The following is a 19847-nucleotide window of genomic DNA, read 5'->3' as shown; positions in this document are numbered from 1 at the left end:
TTGGCATTTCATGTATCCATCTTCTAAATAAAGCTACTGTGCAGCTGTGGTTATAAAATAAAGATGCAGGCAATTTAGATATGTTCTTAATGACGTTAGGTGAAATACAGTCCGTTGCTAGCATCACTAGAGCGAACACTACAGCTAGGTATTTCTACAGCATCTTTTCTGTGGTTGTACTGGTGGCCTACACAGGTCTACGTCTGTTGTGCAACCTGTGTGGAGCTACTGCAGTGGACACTACTAGCATAAATGCATTTGCTCACACTAACTACCAGAGAGATTAGCCCCTTATCTGGTAATTGGCAAAGTACCAACAGACTATTAAAAATGAGGAACTGACAGTGGGGTTGAAAGGGAGGGGAACATTTGTGAGAATATGCAATACTTATGCTTTGCATTTTAGTAGTTTCTGGAAGTCTTTTTGTGCAAAGTGCTTTACAAGCACATATTAAGACATACTCCCTCGCTGAGTGCTTAAAAGGCAAACAAAGAGAGACAAGAATATTATTATATCCATCCTGCACAGAAGAACCAGGGGGATTAGCAGAGAGATTAAGTGAACTACCCAAGAGCATGAAGAGGGTCTGAAAAACATAGGCAGAATCTCCAGTCCAATGCCTCAGCCATGGATATGGCTATTTCTTCCTTAGTAGCTATGCTTTCTAATCAGACTTGGGAGTCTTTCCCTAGCCTCAAAACCCCAGTAAAGATTTCACTGTGGATGTTTGCTATGTGACTGAAAAAACACCTTATTTCTGGTTTTCAAATAGAGAGCAAGTGCTGTCTAATGGTTTATGTATTAGGAGGATATTCTCATTTTCCACATGCTGTCTGGCTCTGGTTGCTGTTATGAGATGTTTAGAGAATGCTCTTTGGAATAAAAAAAAAGAAAAAAAATCAGAGGGGGCCAAACCTGATGATAAGTTAGACCCAGTGCGATGTATTGCTTTTCCTCAATGTTTTCAATGGCAAGGAAACAGCAAGTTACATGAGACTCTGCCTTACGGACCCTTGGCCAAAAGTCTGAGAGCTACAATTTGTTCTGCGGGAAGTTGAAGCTGGGAGACGCGTACAAGAGCAGCCCCTGTAGACCAGCCAGGGGATCCATGTGTGGCTTCTGCTCTCTCTCAACAGTCTTGGTATTTGCAGTTAAATGATTATTAGTTAGGAATTGCGGCTTCAGTATGCAAAATCCCTTGACCTAAGCAGAAAACAGTGGCTAAACATCAAACAAACGAGCAGCTGGGTTAAGAGTGTACGCACAGCACATACTTTAAATGTCAGTAACATACCATATTCCTGCAGTTGAGTACCCATTCGGTACCCATGGTAGTTTAATCCTACTTTTTCTTGGCAAGATCAAGTAGGTATCTTGGCTGAATAGATAGAATGGAATAGCCTATACACTTTTTGGATTTCACAGGAGGAGAGAAACCTTGAACTGCTTACTTCTATTCCTTTTGTTTAATAATTTATTTTTATTACCACCTTTCTTTGTACTCTTAGACTTGAATAGCTATTGGTTGGGTTAGGTGAACTAATGGTCTAATAGGTCAGAGGATCAGAGACCTTCTGAAGGGCTAAGACCACCCACCCCTCTCCTTTCAGATCTCACAAATTTAAAAAAGATATATTTCTTCAGGTTTTGGAAGGCTGTTTTCACAGCTCCCAAAGTCAGGAAGATCCTCCTTCGATTGACACAGATTATATTAAAAATCCATTGAAAAATCCTGAAAAACCTGAAACATCCAAATATTTTTTCTGTTGTTAAATCTGATGTGTGCTGAATATATTACTTTGAGTGTGTTAACATAAACAGATAAGAGAAACTGTGGAAATGCCCCTTGCAACACACACACTGGTAAGGATTTTCAGTGCTATGCAAGCTAAACTCAAATCCTAGACAGTAAAATTCCTGCTGCTTGGAGTGGAAGGGATTCAGTCTAACATTGTAGTCTAGATTCATCTCAAATAATATCAGGTACCTACCTGTAGTACCTAATATGAGTTTAGTCCCTGGAGAGAGAAAGACATATCTAGAGAGCTAATCTGTCCTGTCATATGATGGTGCATATGTTGACTTCACAGAAAACCTCTTTAAGTGCCCATCATAAGACATGAACAATGTGATTTCTAAAATTCCAGCCTTAGAGATTTAGAAAATACACTGTTCATCCATGGAGGCAGGGCTGAATCTCATAGTCTTTTGACTCTTCTTTTACTTCACATGATACTTCACATTCAAAAGAAAACTTAAATCTCTCAAATATAATTCCATGCTTCACAAATGTTCTAGCTGCTGCAAGGATGTATCATTTTGATAGAGGGGAAATTATTTGGTCAGCTGTGAAGAAGAGAGGAAGAGAAGCAGTGGCTTTGAGATAGGATGTGGGAAACCTATGACAGAATTTTCAAATTCTTGATTTAGAGGGTCAGACATGCCCACATATCATAAAAACCTCTACTTGATTCCTCCCTCTGAATGAATTAAATATCAAGTCCCAAATATTCAACACTGAGAGGCTACAGGAGTCACAACCACACAAGACATACAGTTTCTTCAGCAGAGCAGTAGTCTAGCTGCATTTAGCCTTACCCGTGTCCACTTGTTTAATTTAAAAAACAAAAAATGTTTCACTGTTCTTGAGCCTTTGCCTAGCTGCTTTAATCTTTGCAATTGTTATTCATCAATAAACTCGGAGCTACAGAACAAGTACAGATTTTCTGCTACAACTAGTCATTTACAGGAGCAATTTTAGATACAAGAGAAACACATGCAAGTGTTAAGATCACACATGGGGGTAAGCTTTACTCCATCATATATTTAGAAATTTTTAATGGAAATGGACAGGCAAAGGTAGCATTGACTTGTTACTTTAAAGTCTTCCCTGAGGTATCAGTAGATCATAGCAGCTTTGTTTCTGCAGCATTTACAGTTCCTTTCCCGACTCCCACTGGAGGACAGCAGATTACTTCATTGTCTTCAGTGGAGCACCAGATTTGCCACTTGCTCACCCAGTTACATACCCTAACCAGCAACTGAATGAGAGGGACATCTGAGGGTACCTCCCACTGCTCTCCACTCTCTGGCCAGGGACATCTGAGGGTACCTCCCACTGCTCTCCACTCTCTGGCCACTTTTGGCACGTACCTACTACTCTCTTCCTACACCTTGTGTAGAGCTGAGTACAGCAGTAAGGAGGATCTTCCCTTCCTTTCAGCAGAGGTACTGAGTTAGCTCTGAGTGCGGAAAGGAAAAAGGTTGTTATCAAACTCGGAAATTATTGGAAATTCAGACTTGGGGAATAGATAACTGAAAATGCAAGAAGGGGAGGTTTCTTGAACTTCCACACTGAATAATAAACATCACCGCTTGAGATAAATCACTTGATTATAGTATCATATTGTATTTTATACCTTTTTTAGTCAGACATTATTACTCATAAACTAAATAATATGATCATTTTTTAAGAGCTGAGATCATGCCTAGAAATAAGTCCAAACATGACTAGACATTGTAATTCATTTTTTTCAAGGTTTTTGCTAGCCAAGAGCCAACATCTGTACTGAAGTGGAAAGGATTTTAGAGAAGATGGGTTGTTTCTGAAGAAACCGGTGTGTCATTTTCAGAATGCTGCTGAAATTAAGTATGAGGGTCAAATTTAGTATGACAGTCTCCTTTCTTTCAAAAGAGCCCATCAGTCCATGCTAGGGCTTTCCAGTGTGAAATATTAGTAGGAGAATATGATTTTTTTTAGCTGTATTTTATAAAATAAAAAAAACAGGACTATCTGGTGACTTTAAAGTGAGGTAAATTCCTCACAGTTAACTTTTTGGACCCAGAGGCCTTTTGCCGCACTGCAGACAGAACCCCTCAGGCTTACTAACCCTAAGCACAGTTGAGGTTTGGGTCATTTGTATGCCATTGAAATGTTTTTGTGGTGCACTACAGTGGTTTCCTTTAAAAAACACATAGACCTCCTGTTTCCCTCTGACCAGTGCTGCTGGGTTTGAAAGCAAACTGGACTTGTGTGTGCATATCCAGGGGACTGGAGCTGATCCAGCACCAGGTCTAGAGCAATTCTAACTCAGGCTTGGCTTTTCCAATATGTTTTTATAATCACGCTTAATTATGTGCATGAGAAATAACTAATTATCAAAGCGCATAGCTTTCCTCCCCCAAGAAAATGTACCATAATTATTTTGCTTATTAGATTTTGTAACCGATGCAACTATTGTTAACAGAAAAGGTACTAAACATAGAAAATATTATTTCCTTCTGAGTGTTTAGTATAACAATATAAGCATTGACCGTTGTGTACTTTGGTATTATTTTCCTTTCCTGCTTATAGTCCCTTCTCATGTTTCTCCATCATTTTAGGCCCCTAATAGGGATAGGATGAACCCATTGATGTCGGCACATGGAGGCCTGCTAGTAGCATGCCTTTGGTTTTAGTCTCCTAGCAGCAGCCATTCATGTTATGTGGGCTTTCTTTTTTGGGCATTGCCCACCCCTGAAACTGACTTCAGGCATTTTTCACTGCCTGTTCTGCATGAATAGCCACAGGCCTCTTGCCAATTGTCCCCCCTTCTTGAAAGCCAGCCTCAGCCAAAGGCCTTTTCAAGTGTGATCCCAGAGTGCCACACAGGCTTTCAGGGTATTGTTGTCGAGATGAGGGCCCTGCACTGGAAAGTGGGGTCAGAAGAGAAAGCACAATAAGGGGTGATGGAGGCTTCATGCAGTCCTCAGATGCTGGCCTGTTTATTAATTTACAAAACTAATGTCACTGTCTTTAGAGAAGAGATTGAGTGAAAAAGATGCCCTTTGAAGAGAAGAACTGCTTTTGATGCATTACCAAAACATTGCTCCCCTTATTAAATTGATTTTATGGAAGCAAGTACAGCTAATAAAAGTTCAGAAACACCAATAAAATATTGAAGGTCTGGATTCAGTGTTTTCTTTTTTTCCTCATCAGCTCAGACACAAATCATGTCAATGGGTTTTACAAGTTGTCCTTGGGCAAAAAAATCCTTAAATATAATGGGCGCAAATATCTGGTCTTCCTTATGCGTGTCACACAAACTATTAGTCAAGACAGTACAATAGTGCAAGCCCTTTAACAGAGCTCTTCCTCATACATAACGTAATGAAATATTCAAGTAGAGTTTTTTTATCTTTCAGTGTTCGGGGAGGGGAACTAAAAGGGTAGGGGTCCATGAATCTTGAATATAATATACACAAGTGGCTTGACTTGTGAAAGGATTCAAAGCTGGGCTTGAATGTTGCTCCTGCAGTCACTGTTGGTGCAGATTAGTGGATCTAGGCAAGCAGTTCTCTGATTTCCTAGTTCCTGTGACATTAGATGGAGTCCTGTTGTCTAGTAGTATATAAGGTTTGTGTTGCAGGTTTTAATCTAAGAGCAACCTTGGGAATAACTGTGGCTCCTTGACTTCCTTATTCTTCTTCTTTCCTATAGCTGGTCAAAAGAGAGGCTTACTGTATCCCTTCACAGTCACGTGCATGGTGGGTTTGATTTTGCTGACCACTTGCCACTTCAAACTGCCAACTCCTTTCCATTGCTCTCCTACCTTCTAACAAAAAGCCAGAGATGCTGCTCTACATCTCAGATCAGGTCACAAAGCAGTGTGTCATACTGAGTCGGGTCATGTCCTCTTACTGCCCTAAGAAACCAAACGGGACAAGTGTCTTTACCCACAGATGGCTTATTGCTTCCACAAGTGGTGGTTGTCATGAACTGATGGAGATATGTGATGATTATCATTGTGGATACTACTTAGGATTGAATTTAGGGACTTCTGATGCCACAGGTATGAATCTCTACAGCTGGAACTAAAGATGACTGTCATTAGACTTGTATCCTTTGTAAGCTGGATGCAGAAGGAAGGCATTCCAGTCTGACCAGTGGGTTACAGATGCAAGATTAGGAGTCAGTTTTAAACATGTGGCCATAAACGTGTGATTGAATTTTAAGTGCTTTCAATTAATGTAGATCAAAAGAGACTTTTGTAGTTGGACAGACTTTCAAAAGTACCAGACTTCAAGCATAAATCTGTCCAGTCTTCCTTTGTTTTTCATAACTTGTCTTGCCATGTTTGTTAATTATGGAAGGCATTTAGGACTTGCTCTGTCTCATCCAGTTTCTTCTCTTCTTTAGTGCTCCAGCAGTGAAGTCAGCAGTTTTACAATCCACTGCCTTGAACCTTGAAAGACATTTATGGCCAGCAAGTGGGTGTAAATTGTTAGTGGTAACATTTTAAGTCTACTCTGTACGCAAAGGAATGGAGATTGATCCATGGAACAAAAATAGTTCTAACCTACTCACCTTCCTAGTAGCAGAAAATAATTCAAAGGATTGTTATCCCTTCTTTAAATGACAATGCAGGAGAAATACGTTCATGATGAGGAAAGCCCTTACCTGAAAGCAAATACCAGAACATCACCCAGTATGATAAACATTGGTAACTTTTAATGATATGTTAGTTTTGGTTTTCAACTGTTCTGCAGACAGTATAGTTCACAGATTCATACAGCTTCAACGTTAGTCTCCGTGATTCTATCAAATACATGTTCTCAGTCTAATATGTTTGGTTATTAATATATACATCTGAATCATAAAAGTGGGTTTTTTTCCTGAGCAGAACAGTGTATTGCCAATTTTGGTATATATAGATAGCTGATTCTCTACAAATTATTTTTGTTCGAGAACGACTTAGTATATTGTCAACCATAGAATTCAGTGAAGAATAAGGGGACTGCTTAGTAAATTATTCCATGATTTTTTTTTAAGAATCTCACATAATTTTGTACTTGCAAATATCTGGTGTGAAGATATTGCACAGCTTACTAAAAAGGTGTGAAGGGCTTTTGCATACATCATCCTCTAACTAAAATCAGCTAATTTGAAAATGGCTCCTTGAATTATGTTTAAGAAGTCAGATTATCCAGCCTCTTACAGTGCCTTCATGATTAGCATTCTCAAAGTTAAGGTAGATAAACAGGCCAAATATCTTCTTATCACATTAAGTCATGTCTTTCTCCTCCTATTAATAAAGAATGCAAAAGTAAAATGTTGCTAAGCTTCCATCAGGGCTGAAAGCTACTAACTGTGTCTGAAGATTTTATATGAAACATAGCATCTTTGCAAAAAATCATACCTCAAGTGCAGTAATAGGCATGGAATGGCTCTGCAGCCTGTGGCGAGAAATCCATCACTCTCAACCAAATTGGGACTTGCCTGTACAAGACCTGTTTATTTTGGCTTTGGGTGGAGGAGAGGATTTGTCCTCCATATATAAACAACCACAGATAATAGGATGTCAATAGACATATTTCAATATTTCCCTTTTAAAAATTAATCAAAGTAACCACAGTAAAACTACTGAGATAGAAATATGGCAACTACTAGTAAGCTTCTCATGAATTGTTTTCCTTTTCCTTCCTTATGAACAGCAATAAGTGGTTAGAGTATCCAGGAAAGCTACTCTGGCAAATTTGGCATTCTCATGGCAGGAATAAGCATAGTCATGACCAGGTCAAGAAAATCCCCAGTGTGGGGAAAGGTTTTATGATGGCCTAGAGGCAGTAATGGATAAAAAAAGGTGTCTGGTAAAGATAGGGGTACAAGTAATTCTCAAAAGAAGTTCAGCATTTTAGTTCAAATAACAAGCTAAACAGATTATCTGAAGTTCTCTGAATCTCACTGAGGTAAAACTCAAGCAGCAAACTTATGAGAACAACACTTCACATGACATGTCAAACTTCTGCTTCTGGTCCATTTAAAAATTAAAACAGAAGTGTAAGAATGAAATACTTCCTTTAAAAAGGAAGTTAATGCAACATGCTTTATAGTTAACTGAGTTTTAAATTGGTTGACTTTGGGTTTAGGTGTGATTTTGGACCATCTTATGCTTATTTTAAACCATTATATGTTCTCTAAATAGTTGGGGGTTTTTTGAGCTACCTGGGCAATATCTATATCGGATTCCAAAGCAATACAGCATGGGGCTAGCATTAAATGGGGTTAGCAATGCGAATTTCCACATCCTTTTATTTTCTCTCTGTTTGGAGCTCTCTTCCTTCCTTCACAGCTATTTATCATCTGAAGGAAAAAGGAAAGGAGAGAATGGGCAAGTCAAAATAAATTTTTAGAAGAAAATAAACAATTCTGTCTTCCTTAATCAGATACTGTTTTCTTTTTGCTGCACAAAATAGATAAACTGCCTGAGAAAATTAGGTTAAATGAAGAGTAGTGACATTGTGATAACTGTAGACAGAGACTTCAAACAAAATGGTCAAGCTATGAGGAAAAGACACTGGTGGCATTTTGCAATGGAAAGAATATAACGTTGCTGAGTTAGGTTTTGGAGACCACATGAAATCCTCCTGCAACATTCTCCAAGGATGCTGCTTTTGATAGTTTAAAGCTATGCTATTTTATCCTTGATGTAATGAATGTGAAATCTCCTGTGAATGGGGAATGTCCCGATCATATCACAATACATAGTCTTGTTGCCGGTATGAAGTAGTTCCTTCTCCGCTTGTAGATAATCTGTCACAGGATTGTGATGTCTTAAACTGCTGGTAGCATTTGTCTGTCTTTTTTCAACATTTTTAGAAAGGCTTATTATTTTAGCACATGACTTTTGGAAAGGCTTAGCTTCCCAATAAAAGCTAAGGAGGTAGATGGATTTTCAGAGGGAAATCTGGCTCTGTATCTTGCAAAGGGAGGTCATGGATATAGACTGGTCTGTAAAATCTGGCTCTCATTTAGTTGCCCAAATGGCAGCTGTGCTGTTTTAAAATCTTTACCTCAACTGTAATGGCTGGGAACCTGATAAAAATCTTAATTCTGCTTTTGAGCGCCTTTAATGTGCATCCCTACTTCTGTTTATGGCAGTCATCTACCAAGTCCTACCTGCTTCCTTCTGTCTGTCTTATTCACACTGAGGTTGTTCCTGAGCATGGATCTGCGGATAGACTTGCCAGAGTTTTGTTACCTCAGAATCCCTTATGCATGAATTGATTTCTCCTGACATTGCTTGAAATTACAACAGCAAGCTTCTTCATCTCAAAGATACTTTGTTTTCTGTTTTTTCTTTTGCAGAGTAGTCTGAAATGACCAGAAGATCCATGGGGATGGAAGTGTTCTGAAGGAGGAAGGTATGGTTTCAATTAATATTCAGCTTTAGCAGAGTCAAAATGTTTCACAAAAATACACTAATTTTTACAGGTACTTCAAAGTTTGGTTCTGACCAGGGAGAAATAGCGTCAACTGACATGAAAACCTGTGGGATTTTTTAAGAGAATACAAATTAATTGTGAAAATGTTTGAAAAATTTTGGTTTTATTTTATTGCAAAACAAAAATAATGTCAGGGATTCAGAACTCGTGTAGAAGAAATTTGTCATTTACTGGCTACTTCTTTGAAAATTATAAAAACGGAAACCAAAAAATCCATCTGATTACCTTGGTATTATTGCTGTCTTCCTAGTTCTTCCACTCTGGAAGCATGACTGATCTGTAAAGCTTTAAATGGTAATAAAGTGTTAGGAATAGGATTTCTGTGTGGTCCCTGTGCCAGCATCAGAGAAAAGATCCAATACAGCTAATCTGTTCAAATTTAATGAATGTCCTGCTGACTTTTAAGGGAGCTGGCTGCCTGACTACCCTCTGAGACTTTAAAAATCTCCTCCTATTTTTGTAGAATTTTTTCAGGAAACCAGATTGAGCAAGCCCATATAGAAAATGCCATTGCCGTTCCTACAGGTTTCCACAAGACATTTGACCCCTCCCCTCCCTTTCTTTCTTCTTTTTATACCTCTCTGGAATGCAGATATTTTGGTTAATTTTCTCCAGCTGTCACAGAGTCTCACAGGAAAATGACCTCGCAGAGTGACCACTTCCCCTACTCCTTGACTTAAGTAGATTTTTTTTCTCTTGGAGCTTTCACCACATCATCCACATCACTGTCTGGTGTCTTTCATGAGTCAGGAAAAAAGCAGAAAAAAATCTCCATCCTTTAGAAAAAAAAAAAGGGAACCAAATCACATCAGTTGGGATTGGTTTTATCAATTTACATTGCTATTTCAGATCAGTTAGTGTAGCGGGAAGTTAACATTACTCATTCCCACTAAAGAGTAGGGAGATATTCGCATTTGGATACCTTCCTTATAAGAATGTTTTTCAGCATGCAATTAGTTGATTCACTTAGTAATGTCAGCAGTCTCAGCAAATTTGAGAATCAGACTTCTTTATTCTTTTGTTCTTTTAAATATACTATCCAGAGGGGGAAATTTTATTGCAGAAACTATGTTTCAAGTTTAGTTTTCCGAAACAGCACTATGAAAAAATCAACAAAACACCTTATGATAAATATCTGTGGTTTATGAAATATGGAAATGAGATGCATATACCTCAAAAGCTAATGGTTTATTAAATACCATGATAAAAATAAGGACATACTGAAGCAGAAAATTGCAATGCATTTTTTGTTGGCTTCGCTCACTCCTGAGAGAAATGATGTTTTATCCTCTGTTTTATTCCTGCAAGGATTTTTAAATCAATGGGCTATTCAAGGGTGTAATGTTAAGCATGTGCATCAGTCTTTGCAGAATCAGGGCCTCCCAATTCTTCATGAAGGTACTTAGGGCAGCCCCTGCATTTTCGTTCTCAAAGTCAAGTTCTGCAGTTCTCAAAAACAGGACCAAAATTTTAGTCTGCTGTGCATCTCTTACCTTAGCCTTTTTCTAATACCTTTTGGTAAGCATGACTTTCCTCTTCCTGTGAGTGCCTCCTTAATTATCACGGATAGCTGGTTAGTAAGGCTTGCAGAATCTCAAGGATTTCCAACCATAATTTTTCCCCATTGGCATTCTTTACTGCCTTACACTTTGATACATTTCTATACTTGGAGTTTATCTTGTCTTCTACCCTGAGTTTTAAGTATCTGAATGAGAAGAAGAGAAAGATGGGGACTGCAAGGGGACTGCAATCTTTACCACACCAGCAAATGAAATTTCTGTGATCTCTCTAAAGGCTGTGTTTACATCTGTGGTGCCTGAGAGAAAGTACTGCATTCCCCTGCTGTTTGAAAGTGATGTAGAGCAATTCCACACTGTAATAACTCTTCATATTCTCTATCTTATGTTTTGAATGAGTATCCCAAAATCTTGGCATTTTCTGTAGCAGTTTGGGAAGTTTCCTGCAGGGAATTTTAATGAACATGTTCTTTTTGAGTGCCTTTGTGTTACGTGAGTACTATATGGAACCTGTTCAGGGTGAGCAGGTTGTAGCTGTGGTTCATTTCTCTAATCTTCCAAAGCTAGTATCACCAAAGGTTCTTGTAACACAGACTTTTGAATTGTTTCATTTTAGAATTTGCGGATTGATTACTTGGTACAATCCCCAGCAATTTAGGCATTTTAGAAAGAAATTCAAGAAAGATTTTCATGGTCAGTGGTGTCAAGTAGGTTATCTGGTATAAATATACGCCTAATAAAGTCAAGTTCTAAAAGCAGATTACTCCTGTGCAGTGAAAAGGTTTGGGGCTTTTCTGTCCCATGTGCAGCATATACACCTGGCAGAGTAATGAGGTCACATATTTGAAAGAGCGGGCCTGAGGTGCAAAGGGCGAGGTGTGGGTTATGGAGGTCATTATGGCACGAGCCTGGTACGTAACCTCATGGAGATGAGGCGAATGGGACTGGGGCTAGAAAATAGTGAGATTTGATAATGTCTCAAAGGCTATCACAAAGGGACTGAATTAGAGTTCACAGGTGAGCAAAATCATGGTGTAATTGTTGAATACTTCATTTTATAGCCCCATTGATGGTGCTAGGGTTTGCATACAAACTATAAATCATTACTCTCTCTACATATCTGTGACTAGACATTGCAGGGATGCCTCAGCCTTAAATGGGATCATCCTAGTTTGTGATGGGACTGTATATTCCACCTCCTCATAAACACCGACCACAGTAATGGATGGGAAAAGCAGCTTTGTTTGATAATGCATTCAGCTGGATCACAAACAGCTAGTTATACAAGCTTACCAGCTGATGTGCAACTTCAGCACTGCTGCTCAGGTTCAGCATGTGGTCAGATGTGCTGCCTCAGCTGCTGCAGATTCAGGTCACTGTTCCTGTCTATCCCAACTGCTTCTCTTCGTTCATTCCCTTAACCCCACAGCCGGAACCAGATTCTGCCAAAAGATGTGGCGAATCTGAGGAACTCAAAGGGAAGAGGGATGGTGACACAATCACTGCAAGAATGTGAAGGGTCACAAACTCTTAACTGGAATTAGCCATGGCCTGAACAGTGTGTCCCACTGTGCTCTTAGAGGTGCTCAGTCATATGCTGATCTCACTTGCTAGAGGTCCCATCTTAGCTGGAGTTGTAAAGGCATGTGCTTTTGGAGCAGCACTGCAAGTTGTGATCCTGCCACTGCTTGAAAATTGAAGTGTCCATATTGTAACTTGGGAATAAGCGAGTAGGAAAATGCTTCAAAATTGCATGCAACATTCTTTCACTTGCATGCATACTGAGTAGACTTGACTTCATGAACAATCCCATTTATTTCAGTGGAAATTCTTTCAGAATAAGCTTTGGCTTCGATGAATAAAAATGATGGCATCTTTTCCTAAATGATTCCTTTTTGCAAGAGCTGAAGTTTTACAGCTAAAGCCTTTGGAATTTAAGAAATCTGATAAACAGGTTTCCTGAGTCTTTATAGCCTTAATCACAGAAGTAAAGGAAAATGGTCCTAATGGTATAATGGTCTTGTGTCCATGCCCTGTTCCAAATGCTTGCTTTACACAGGATGGAAAACACTGCTATTAATAATAATGTTAATATGGATGATAGATGTAATAACTATTTCCTTGGAATATTATAAAATCTGTGAGATATTATGGCTCAATTACTTTGCTTTACCTCTCAAAGAGGCACACAATTTCCAACTTGCAGATTTTTTAAAGATCAGTCAATATAAAAACAAGTGGTCTTAGTAAATTGTTTAACCTAGAAGGTGAACATTGTACCTCTTGTGTTTATGAAATGAAAATGGGTTCTTTGTAGCTGCTATATACATATAATTACATAAACATCTCCCTATTAACTTAGATGGATTCTTTGCATTTCAAACCCTAGAAATTCTAGGAGGGAAAGAGGGGATGAACCAGAGAATGAATACCATATTCCAACTGATAAGTGTTTCCTCACATGTATCTGTTTCAGGAAAAGACTTCAGCATATGTTTAACTTTAAGCATGTGCTCAGGTCTCTCTGGATTTAAACATGCACTGATCGAGGATGCTTTCTTAAATAGAAGCAATATGTTGTCCTAGTGAAGTCAACTTGATTTGCCAACTACTCCCCTCCTGTACATATAGTTGATTTCAACAGGCATCTGTAAAGAAAGGGGAAGCTGAGGTCTTTAGAGCAGCTCCTGCCTCCAAAATGGATTTTGTTCTTTGTGGTATGAAGTGCGGTCTTTCCAGTGCCAAAGCTTTTTCCTATCAAAATAAACACTATGTAGAATAATGGGACTGCAGTCTTCTTTTGTAGTCTATGGGAAAATAATAAATCTCTTCCTATGGTGTTTCTTGTACTATCCCCTTTTTCCTGTCTTTACCGTCTGACCACTGTCTCTAAAGACCAAGTAGTTCTGGCAGCACAAATACAAGAGAAGTTGCTTTATTATGAAGGGGGAGGATAAAAGGTGTTGAGAGTGACTAGGTCATATTCTTGTCAGTCTCCTGTATTTAGACTCCTTTCAGCTTAGTTTCTGGTGACAAACTGCACAGCTGTAATGCCTTACATTTACCAGCCTGCATATATGAAAGATGTGTAATGTTAACTAAGCCTTTCCCGTCCCTCATGGAAGACCACCCTGCCTGCAAAATCTCCAGAGGAAAACACGGCATGTCCTGATCAGAAACTGCCTTTGTTGGCAGAAATACAGTATGTTGCATTAACCAAAACAGCATTTTTTAAAACATTTTTGATGGTGGCTGCTTTTTATTTAAATATTCATTTTGCTTGTGTAAACGGATCTCATTTGGTCTTTACATCCCGACATCGCAGGACTATCTGAAAGCCTTGTTTACATTTAGCTGTGGAAATTGTTTCAAGCCTTGCACAAAACCTTCAAAACCTGATACGCTGAGGACAAAAAAAAGGACTGGGCTCTCCTCAGCAGTCCCCTAGACAGCAATTTTCTCTGGGATGACCTTTCTGGTGATGAAAGTTACCTAATCTTCCCTCCCCACTGACAGTGCAGTTTTTCTACTGGGTAGGAGCTGTTATTAAGCAAAAGTCACTTTCAAAACTTGTTCCGCTTCTCTAATATTGGCTTCTCCGTGCCTTCACTTGCTGCTGTGTATTCCCCAGCTGTGAGTTTATCAATACACGTCGCTTGTTTTCGGAACAGTAAGTAAGGCAGCCCCCAACAGCTGCAATGACCATAGAAATAGTAATAATCGTATTGTGCTGAACACAGCCATTTACTTACTAGGTGTGAACACAACTGTGGCAATGTTTCGGCTCTAACTTTCCCATGTAAAGCGAAAGCCTGGGATAATTGTCTCCAGGGGAGTCACTTTAAATTCACAAGGGCACAACTGCGTTTAGAACCTGGCCCTGGGAAACTCATACTGGCACCACCAGTACAGTCTGAGGACATAACAAACATACCTAAACACTATCCTTCTTGTTCCTCCTCGAATCATGGGTATGAAGCTTCTTGCTTCAACTGTTACTCTATATACATGTCAGCACAGCATAAAATACACCGTCTAGACTGTCTACTTGAGCTTGAGAGGTGCAAGATTTGTAGAACTAAATCCTTCTCTCTTTAACACCATTTCAGCAGTGTAATTTCACTCAAACAAATATGGCAATTCCTGATTTACCTCAGAATAACCTCAGGGACACTTGGCTAATCTCAGGGTGCAGGGTTGAATCCTACACTAGGAAACCATAGCTTGAGTTAGTGTTTTCTGAAGAGTGATTCACCAGTCAGACAGGGCTGAACTGTAAGGCTACTGTGACAAGGAGCCGCTTCTTTGCTGTGTCACAGTTTTACCAAGTGTGAGATGGTTGTAATTATGTTAATTTACCTGTCTTCGATACTGTGACGAGTAAATTGCAGGAGAGTTTATAAAGGGGTATCAAATGTGTGGTTCTAGATTTGAAACCTCTAGGTTTAGACAGGTACTTCTAGTAGGTCCCAGGAGAAGTCTCTGTCTTTTCCTGTCTACCAGCCAGTCGTTCATTCCAGAGTGCATGAAGTAGTGACCATCCTACGTCAAAATCTTGACTTTGTTTTAGGCATCTGTCTAGTATTTTTCCCACTCTGACCGCAGTGAAAGGCAGCACTCTCATCTCTCTAATCCCAAAACTTTTCTGCAAGAAAGGTAAATATTACTCTCTGCATTTTGCAGATGGAAAAACTGAGCAAAGAGGTTAAATGGCGTAGTCTAATAATAGACAGAGATAACAAGCATGGGAACAATACGTATGGGCAGAAATTTCAGGCCTCTGGAAGCGTTCAGGATCACAGTGCAAATTCAGCTAAAGGCTAAACTCTGCATTCATGTGCATCTAGAAGTGTCTGCTTTCCTGTGTATCTCCTTATAAAGCGTTGTATGTACTTGCAAAGCCAGGTGCAGATGTCATTATGTTATGGAGCTTTATTAGAGCATATCTTCCACTCTGGTACTGATCCACTCAAATGTCCATGGAATAATAGCCCAACTTTTCTTTCTTATTGTATGTCATCTTCCACTCTTCCTGTGAGATTTAGGACCAGTTTCTGGACATATAGAGGAGACAGCTGCCATCCTCACCTATCTCTTCCATCCACTTATGTCTTCAGTAGGAATGGAAGGACCAAATTCTGCCAAGTTTCTTAGTACTCTTCTGGACCGCGAGGGTTTGGGTTTTTTTTTTAGTGGTGGTGGTGATTTTTAGAAAGGCTTATGGGCCATCTTTGTGCCTTTCTATGTGCAAAGTACAAGGGATTTTTTTCATTTTGAAAAAAATCATGTGTATTTATTTAACTTACTTCCTGTGGTAGCATCATGTACCAGTGCAGCTACAGAGAGAGAGTCAGTGCTGGGATGACTTTCATTCATTTACTGTATTTGAAAAATAAGAGGAATAAAACTTCATTAGCATAACACAGTCTGTTAGGTCCCATACTTTTACCCCCCAAAGGTCTTGCTGTTTCCTTGTGTTTTGATAAAATGGCTGATACACTGCTAAATTGCTGGGAAAGTTAGGAATAACATTAATTTAACGAGAGAGTTAGATTGAAAATATGTTGTAGAGCTGGACTGCTGCTTTTGCTTCTTTTTTAACTGCTTGGCATTCCTGATGCTGGGTCTTGGTTTCTGTAGCCATGCAGCATATGAATCAGAGAGAACCCACCCTGTGCTTTGGCATAACTCTTAAAGCACTGACAGTTCCTCTTTCTTCAGCAGTAATTAAACAAGTAAAAACTGGTTACTTTGGTTAGCAGATATAAATGTGGAAAATATTCACAAATACATATCACTGGGCGTGTGTGTCTAAGGAATCTGGATGAGCTGTGGTTGGACTCTCCTTTCCCACATACTTACAACAAAGGTGCTTTATCCAACAAAGCCATCTGGCCAAGGTCTTTTATTTCAGCTAATTCATGTTCTCTTTTTCTTTGTAAGGCTTGAAGGTTTGCTGATAATGCAGTTCAGTGCAACCCTTAACGACAGGAGGCACTGTTGGGGATAGGAGTCAGCACGAGGAAAAATCCATTAAACCCTGGATGAGACAGTCTCATAGAACTAAGGCCCAGCCTGTCTTTAATTTTTTGCACTGATTTGACTCTTACAGTTAGCTTTGCAATTCAGAGCGGGCTAGCATGGCTCTTAGTTTGGAAGCGATTGTAACACTGAAAAGGTACCTCTTATTAAAATAAGTTCTCCAGTAAATAACCACTATACTGGCGTAAAGGTGTTCATCATGGCACTGGAGCGGTTGTATGCTCTGACTGCAGAGGCGGACAGATTTAAAAGCAGAGCTAAAATGAATGCAGACAAACCCTAACTGACTGTTTAAATAACCACATCTTTTGGGAGGAAGTATGATCTGATGATAAAGCATTAGTGGTGTTTCAAGAGCAGTGTGCTTGATTATGACTTCCTTGGAGGCTCCATTTATGGCCACAGACGGAACAAAAGCACCCCTGCCTCAGTGACCCCTCTGTAAAACGGGAGTAAACAAACCAGAATTTATAAATTCAGAAATCCTTCATGTGATGATCCTTCATGATCACCTTCGTTACCCAGGCTATAGTGTGGGCTACAGAACTTCCTTGGATTAACTCCTGTCAGAGATAATGCAGATATTTAGGAAAAATATACTATTTTGATTTTAACATTTCTGCTAAAACCCTTGATAAGTTGACCCATATCTAAAATACTAACATGAGCATAACCCTGATCTAAAGGAGGCAGGCTGAAACCCCTTATGATATTGCAGCAGTCAATACTGAGGTGAGGAGGAGACAGGGACTAATACTTAATAATTGAAATACAGGCTCGCCTTTTTAGTCTAGAGCTGTTTCACTTCAAATTCCAGGTATACCTATGACTGCTACGTTGATGATCTGCCTACTGCATTTTCTGTTTCTCATATTTTTCCCCTAACCTTCTTTTTGTTAAGTTGATATTGCTGGTTTTGTATTTTTCAGTTCGTCTTGTGGCTCTTTTCCTAATGTCTACTTTTCAAAACTGTTGGTGCAACTGGCACCTTATCCACGCACAGATTCTGGGGATCCTGCCCACCACTGGGCAGGAGAAAGGCAATGACAGAGGAGGATGGGGTTGCTCAGCACATTAGCAGGAAAGGCTCTTTAGGCTTCTTACCCCGTGATTCAAAAGTCCGTTGAAAGTGGTAGGAGTTTCTTTGTTGAATTCAGCTGGCTTTAGACCTGATAGTACTAGACCAAGTAAGGACAGTTTTGATCTTATTTATTTTTAACAAAATAGCTTCAGTTTATTCCTGTAGGCTATTTTATTTTTCTCAAATTACCCAATTCATATTCACCTCCTGCAGGGTTCTCTTTTCTCACTGCTGTTTATTACACACAGAAGAGTTGCCTCTCCTCTAATTTACCCCTGTGGTACAACTCCACTGACTAGAGAGGAGAAATTCCTACTTTATACCAAAATAAGCAAAAGGAGAATTGGTGCCAGATTTTAACTTTGGTGAGCAGCTTGCTTCTCTTTGCCTGGAATCATCCAGCGATACCACAACTGGGAGCTATAGTCAGACATCCAAGTATAACAAATATTTCTGGGTTTGCATATTACGCTTTCCTGCTCCTCAGATTCAGGCCGGGAGGAAGAGGAAGATTATGAAAGAAAATGTATGCGTGAATATTTTAGTAATCTGCTGTGTTAGGAAGGAAAAAATGTAAAGAGCAGATGACTGATTCATGGTGTTTTGGTTGAAAATATTGTAGCCTTTAAACATTGCCTCAGTGTGGTTGGGGTGCTTACAGTAAATATATTTCACACCAGATGTGGTCTCAAACGTACATGACTTAGAATTTTCCTGCACACAGTAACTGTTGGTTCTGGGAGCCCGAGGATCCCCAGGTTTCAAAAAGACCATTCCTGTTGTAGCTGTCCTGCCCAAGGGGTGCCGGCAAAATGAACACAAGGGTTGGGGAGGTTGCTGACCCCTAAAAATCTCAAGCTTCAAATAGTCTATGAAACATAGATGCTAGTGTTCTGCTTCCAGGCGATGAAAAATGCCTTTTGTTCTGAAACCACGTGTCTTTGCATTAGGAGGAGCGGGCACCATTAGAAGAGGTGATCTTCCATCGACCCCGTAACGTGCAAGCTCAGCAGATGCAGAAGGGCCCATAGGACATTTTCTTTCTCGAATGGATAATACATACATTGGCTATGTTGTTATAGAGTGCAGAAATAGAATGGGGCTTCTGATTCCAGCTGAAAAGCTAGCGACTGCCTACCATGGTTGCCTCTGTTAAATCCCTGCAAGTGATTTGGGCCAGATAGATACATGTCTTATGATTTCTGTCATTCATCCGGTGCCATACATAAGCATGATTTCTAGAAAGAATTAAAAGAAGTAAAAAAAAAAAAAAAAAAAAAAAAGGTTACCATTGATGAGTTGGATGTGGATATTCAGTTGATTCAGAAAGATGCTGAGTATACAGAAAGGTTTTGAGTATCAGCAGAGTGTTTAGCCAAGAGTATATTACTTTTGGAACTGAAGCTGGAATTGTACTGGGGAAAATACGAAGCCGAGCTCGTGCACATGAATGGGCAGCTCCAATGAGACCTGTTGAGGAGTGTGTGTGGAACTACTGCTGCAAATATAGGGCTCATTCTGTGCGTCTGTGCAGACCTTATTTAAATGTTTGTAATGCAAGAATTTAAGGAATAAAGGAGCATTATTTCATACTACTTAGAATATAAATATCACTTTTTCTCCCAGCAGGACTGAGACAGTTCACGGCAGTGCCTCAATTAGCACCTTCTTTCCCAGGCTGTACCTAAGCTGCAGTCAGATGTGTCATTGCAAAGTGCACTGCTTTAGCTAATATGGCTTTTGGTAGCAGGAAACCTGCAACACCTTGGCCTTTGGGTAAGCTACAACTGATATTACCTACCTGAAACCATGAGCAAATATTTGCCTATTTGACAGCTGAAGCCTGTGGTACTCTGACCTCATCGCTTTCAGCACTCAAACCTAGTTTACAGCTAGTCTGAGATACCTACACGTGTAACATTCATGCCTTGCTGTCGCCATG

General features: G+C 39.6%; 1 long non-coding RNA gene across 3 annotated transcripts in view; it reads left to right on the top strand.

The window, feature by feature from the left end:
- LOC140652614 (uncharacterized) overlaps positions 1 to 19847 on the top strand; it is a 182356-nt gene that overhangs the window by 77330 nt on the left and 85179 nt on the right. For all 3 annotated transcript variants that reach the window (XR_012042885.1, XR_012042882.1, XR_012042884.1), the window contains exon 2: positions 9129 to 9184. This is a non-coding gene — a long non-coding RNA (uncharacterized lncRNA). The remainder of the gene's footprint in view (positions 1 to 9128; positions 9185 to 19847) is intronic.

The sequence above is a fragment of the Ciconia boyciana genome, chromosome 6 (assembly GCF_034638445.1).
Source record: "Ciconia boyciana chromosome 6, ASM3463844v1, whole genome shotgun sequence".
Classification (NCBI taxonomy): domain Eukaryota; kingdom Metazoa; phylum Chordata; class Aves; order Ciconiiformes; family Ciconiidae; genus Ciconia; species Ciconia boyciana.
The sequence above is the reverse complement of the archived record's forward strand: the minus strand, read 5'-3'. Positions and strand labels throughout refer to the sequence as shown.